At 45.2% G+C, this 6,155-nt stretch overlaps 1 pseudogene; it reads right to left on the bottom strand.

The window, feature by feature from the left end:
• Positions 1-1,850: 1,850 nt before the first annotated feature.
• Positions 1,851-2,110, bottom strand: LOC108592405 (cytochrome c oxidase subunit 6B1 pseudogene; annotated as a pseudogene).
• Between the last annotated feature and the right edge of the window lie 4,045 nt (positions 2,111-6,155).

Here is a 6,155-nt window from a genome sequence, read left to right as displayed (position 1 = left end):
GGAAATGGAATCTACTGATTCGTCATGTCATAGCTGTTGCATTGCATAAATTTAAAAATAAATTTTGGGTTGTCATTTCAAAATAGTAAAAAGAGTTTTTAAACATATATTTACAAGCAAATGGGGTCACTGGGTGTGACAGGTTTGAGGGCCCCTGCAGTTGCAAAAGCTTAGGCTTCCCAGCAACCAGCCCTGGAAGGTTCTCCGTGGCCTCTCACTCCATTCATTCATTTGTAGGAGCAGCCTTTCACTGGGGCTGGGGGGGGGGGTGCGGGCAGGGACTGCCTTTAGGGGCCCCTCTTATGCACCATTGGCATCAGGCCTTGATGCATAGAAGCAGCTGGCTCTGCATGAGTGTGGATGTGGCTGCTTTTCTGCTGATCTTCAGGGAAATCCCCTGGAGTCCCCCACTCATCTGAACCTGACTTGCCCTCCAGCCACAGGCCCTAAGAAAAGCCAATTCTCTTCCTCCTCGCTGCCTGTTGCTGAGAGGGGAAGCTCACTGGGGGATCCAAGGCCAAAGTCCAGTGCTCTGGGGCAGTCCCAGCTGGGATCCCACTTCCTTATTTGGTCTCTTCCATTCCCCTGCCAGTTAGGGTTGCCAGGCTTAGCAAATACATCTGCAATATTTGAGGCATGCTTCTACTAAGCTGTGCAATGTTTAGGATATCTAATACCAAAAAAAAAAATGTTGTCAATCTGAAACTCAAATTTAACCAGCATCCTGTATTTTCTCTGGCACCCCTACTCCCCATGACTCTCTGGAGCTGAGAGGCGAGAGGCCAGCTGGGAAAGAGGTCTAGCAGTCCCTGCCTCAAACTTCGGCTAAAGAGACAAGAGCTGCCCTGGAGAGCTGGTTGCTGGGGAGCTGGATGCTCTCTTCGTTCCCAGAACCAAATGGTTCCTCAAGTCTTCCCCAGTCCCCGCTTCTCCTGAGTAAGGAGAATTATATTTAGGGTTAGGAAAACACTAATATGACTTTTATACTGATGATCTACCAGATCTGCTAATTTTAAAGTGAAACGGGGAGATACAGAACCTTTGTGATCCCAAGAGAAAGGCTGCATGAGGCTGTAGGGTTCCCTGATGATGCTAATCGCAGAGTCAGGGCACGACGGCGGGAGCTTAGGGAACATCCACTGCACCAGCCCATCTTACCTAGGATAGGACTTAACAAAGAGTTAGTAGCACACTTACAATTTATTCTTTAACAGGAAAGGAAACTTTGAAGAGGAACTTCCACTTCCTACAATTGAGCCTGGAAGGTTGAGGCTTCAATGAGCTGTGATCGCACCATTGTGCTCCAGCGTGGGCAACAGAGAAAGACCCCGTCTCAAAAAAAAAACCCCAAAATGTATACACATGGACATAGAGTGTGAAATGACAGAGATTGGAGACTTACAAGAAGGCAGGTGATGAGAAATTACTTAATAGATACAGTGTACATTATTCGGGTGATGGATATGCTAAAAGCCCTGACTTCACCACTGTGTAATATATCCCTGTAATAAGTCACACTTGTACCCCATCCATTCATACAAATAAACGATCTTTTAAAGAAGACAATAATTGCAACCCTTGTTCCAGGGCCTCACAGCATTTCATACCACTTGGGCAAAATAACATGCATTCTTATTGGGCAACTGGCACTTTGGGCACTTTTGGCGAGTGACTGAATTTTGGAAGGTCCTCATCATCTGTGTTTTTTTTTTTTTCCACTTTTCCAAAGAGTTTTTGTTAGCAGTTAAGTCATGATTTAGGATCCCGGGGTGGGGATCACTGGGTACTTGGTCCGCCTTTCCCACCCTGGGAGAAGGACGGGAGGCACAGGAGAGCATGGTGCAGCCAGTTCAGACCATCCCAGGAAATATGCCTTCAGCCGGGCGCTCGTCCCAGGCTGTGACCCAGGACATAGGGCAGAGGGACTTGTACACACGCCAGTAGTATTCACACACAGAGACGCCACCCTCTTTGGTGGTCACTGCCTTCTCACAGAGGCGGAAGTCCAGGTAGTTCTGCTAGCAGTTCCTGCTCTGGTTCCGGTTGGGAAGGGGCTGTCAAAAGGGGCGGTCTTGTAGTTCTTGATTTTGGTCTTGACGTCTTCCTCCATGGTGCTGAATCCTGAAGGCACCCGAGATGCCCCTTGCAGCTCAATGTGACCCTCAGCAAAGACGCCAGAGTCAGGAGGGAAGTGGAACTCCATCCTCTCTCTTAGCTGAAATCTCTTTTGATGATCAGGTTACCCAATGCAAGTATAATTGTATGGATCAGAAAGGACCCTTTGTTTCCCACAATTAAGTAAGTACACTAGCTTTGCAAAAGCATCTTCAACCTCTATCAGGCTACAGAGATTCCACCGTTCTCCTGCCAACTCCAATCTTGGCACTGCCTCTACACCTGCAGGGGCCACTGCCCCCTCCTCTCTGTGGCATCTGCTTCCACGCTGCTAATCTCTTTCCTTTATTATTATTTTTATTTATTTTTCTTATTTACTTTTTGTCCTTCTCCTTTTTTTTTTTTCTGAGACACAGTCTCACTCTGTCACCCAGGCTGGAGTGCAGTGGTGCAGTCTTGGCTCACTGCAACTTCCACCTCCAGGGTTCAAGCAATTCTCATGTCCCAGCCTCCCGAGTAGCTGAGATTACAGACGCGAACCACCACGCTCAGCTTGTGTGTATTATTAGTAGAGATGGAGTTTTACCATGGTGGCCAGGCTGGTCTCAAACTCCTGGCCTCAGGTGATCCACCCACCTCAGCCTCCAAAGTGCTGGGATTACAGGCGTGAGCCACCACACCCGGCCATTATTTACTTTTTGTCCTTCTAATCCTTGGAACCTGTGAATCGTTTTTCCTTATTTGTTTATTTAATTATTTATTTCTTATTATGCTGCGAATCTTATTTCCTCTGGGTAGCAGAGACAATTGATTCTGCAAATGTGTGGCTTCCCACGGACACCCAAGGAAAAAATGAAACAGGGCCTGGGAGACATAGGGGCCTGTTACACCATATTCATCTGGGCTGTTCTCATCCACGGACTTTCCATGGAAGCTCTGCAAGTTTCCCTTTCAGTTTCACTGTCCGTTGGCTGCCGCTGCTTGCTTGACTAAGGCCTGTTAGCATGGGTTACGGCTCACCCTAACAGGTTCTTTTTAAAACACTAACAATACAAGCATTCTTCTCATTTCCCCTCTGTTCTTCCTCTTGGAGCTGTTCCCAGCCCTGGTGGCCTTTCTGAAGTGGGAAGCTCCGAAGGTGACTCTGGATTTGCTCACCAGTGTCAGAAATGGAAACAGCTGGGGCACCAGTGCGCTCTTGCTGGTTTCTGAAACTCTGCCTGAATCCCACAGACCTCTGCTTTTCGGGGAGCTGTGGCTGGCTGGGACAGGAGCATGGAGTCTCTCCCTGGAGTCAAAGGAGGCACAGCAGCCAGAGTGGGGCTTAGACATGAGAATGTTACAGTCCAAGAAGCTAGAAGGACCATCTAGAGAGTGACCCAAATGAAAAGTGCAGCGACAGTCAGGCAGCTGTGGCCTGGAGCGAGGTTTCCAGGGTCTTGGGCAATGGAAGTCACAGAGAAGGCCGGAGATGATGGCTTCCAATGGAGTCTGTAATTCACACTTGCTTTCGTGGCCAGTGATGTGAGTGGATGGACGTAACAGTTTATAAGCATCTGGGGGCTATGTGCAAAGACTTCTACTGAGATGATCTTATCTCCTCAGGCACATCTGGGTGTTGGTCTTAACAGCTGAGCACTGGGGTTGGAGTTTTGCCTGAAGGACTCACTGGTGGGGCTGAACCAAGTGTGTTTCATTGGCCATCAGAAAGACCCAGGCAGAATGTCACACTCAGCAGTACAACGAGAACTGGTCCAGTGATTCAGATCTGTGATTCTCAATGGGCAGAGGGCAATTAGTAATGTCTGAAGACTTTTTTTTAATTAAATAGAGACAGGGTCTTGGCTCACTGTAGCCTCCAACTCCTAGGCTCAAGTGATCCTCCTGCCTCAGCCTCCCAAGGAGTTAGGACTACAGGAGTGTGCCCTGCTTAAAGACTTTAAAAGTTGATATATTTTATTTTTAATTTTTTTTTGAGATGTGGTCTCACTCTGTCACCCAGGCTGGAGTGCAGTGGTGTGATCAAGGCTCACTGCAACTTCCACCTCCCCAGATTCAAGCAATCCTCCTGCCTCAGCTTCCTGAGCAGCTGGGATTATAGGCGTGAGCCACCACACAGGCTAATTTTTGCATTTTTGGTAGAGACAGGGTTTTGTCATGTTGACCAGGCTGGTCTTGAATTCCTGAGCTCAAGCAACGCAGCCATCTCAGCCTCCTAAAATGCTGGGACTACAGGTGTGAGCCACCCCAGCTCAGCCTAAGATCACTTTTCATTCTTACAAGTACAGGTTTCTTACAAGTGTACATTGCATAGTGATGAAGCCTTGGCTTCTAGTGTACCTGTCACCTGAACAGTGAGCACTGTTCCCAACAGGTAATTTTCCAGCCCTCACCCCTCACACTGTCCCACCTTTTGGAGTCTCCAATTCTGTGTATCCATGTCTGCCCACTGTTTAGCTCCCACGTATATGTGAAAACATTCTTTATTTGAATCTGTTTCTGAGTGATCTCACGAAGGATAATGGCCTCTAGTTCCATCCATGTTGCTGCAAAAGACATGATTTCATTCTTTTTTATGGCTGAGTAGTATTTCGTGATCTGTGCATGTATATATTATATATAATTATGTAATATATAATGTGTACATATATTATGTACATATTATATAATAATATTTAATAATATATTCATTATATAAACAATATATTGTTATACATACAATTGTCTGTTATGTAATATATTAATATATTATATAACATATAATCAAGGCTCACAGTGGGCAGATATGGACACACAGAATTGGAGACTCCAAACGGTGGGAGAGCAGGAGGGGTGAGGGCTGAAAAATTACCTGTTGGGCACAGTGCTCACTATTCAGGTGACAGGTACACTAGAAGCCAAGCCTTCATCACTATGCAATGTACACTTGTAAGAAACCTGTACTTGTAGGAATGAAAAATGATCTTAGGCTGAGCTGGGGTGGCTCACACCAGTAGTGTATTTTAGGAGGCCAACATGGGTGGGTTGCTTGAGCTCAAGAATTCAAGAACAGCCTGGTCAACATGACAAAACACCATCCCTACCAAAAATGCAAAAATTAGCCTGTGTGGTGGCTCATGCCTGTAATCCCAGCTGCTCAGGAAGCTGAGGCAGGAGGATTGCTTGAATCTGGGGAGGTGGAGGTTGCAGCGAGCCTTGATTATTATATTAATATATTATATAACATGTAATACATATTATATATTATGTTATATTATATATACTATATTGTGTTAATATAGTGTATTATATATACAATAGTTACATATTTTATATAAAATTATATATACAATAATATATAACATTGTATATATAGTATAATGATATATACGTCACATTTTCTTTGTCCAATTCTCTGTTGCTAGACACTTAGGTTGATTCCATATCTTTGCTCTTGTGAATAGAGCAGAGGACTTGTGCTGGAAAGTCAGGAAAGGTCTATGATGGGAGGATATGGAAGCTGGCTGGGGCCCCCTACTGGCCAACGTGGGGATAATGTAAAAATCAAACAAAGGTCGTGGTGGATTGTAACCCATTGCATAGAAGAAGAATCCATGAGTTCATATTGATGTCAATGACTAAATGATAAACAAATGATAAATTGATTAGGGAGAGGAAAACTCTTCCTCATGGCAGCGTGCTGGCTGCTAAATATGGAAAGAATGAAGAAATGCATTGACACCAAATGCTAAACCTGGTGGATGGAGGTTTGACAGGAAGAAGATACTTACGCAGTATCAGAGTATCTCTCCACAACTTACTCTTTAACGTTGTTCTCTCTCTGTTGCTGAGCCTGGAATGTAGTGGTGAAAATATGGCTTACAGCAGCCTCGGCTTCCTGGGCTCAAGTGAATCCTCCTGTCTCCGCCTCCCAAAGTAATGAGATTACAGGCATGAGCTACCTACTGCGTCAGGCCTACTTTAAATTATAAGGGGGAAAATAGTAACTTTATTCAGAAGAAAGCTAACAAACACAGCCTTTACACAAAAGAAAGATTTTT

Source organism: Callithrix jacchus, chromosome 7 (genome assembly GCF_049354715.1).
Source record: "Callithrix jacchus isolate 240 chromosome 7, calJac240_pri, whole genome shotgun sequence".
In the NCBI taxonomy this organism is placed as follows: domain Eukaryota; kingdom Metazoa; phylum Chordata; class Mammalia; order Primates; family Cebidae; genus Callithrix; species Callithrix jacchus.
Note: the sequence above shows the minus strand (reverse complement) of the source record. Positions and strands in the feature narration are given on the sequence as shown.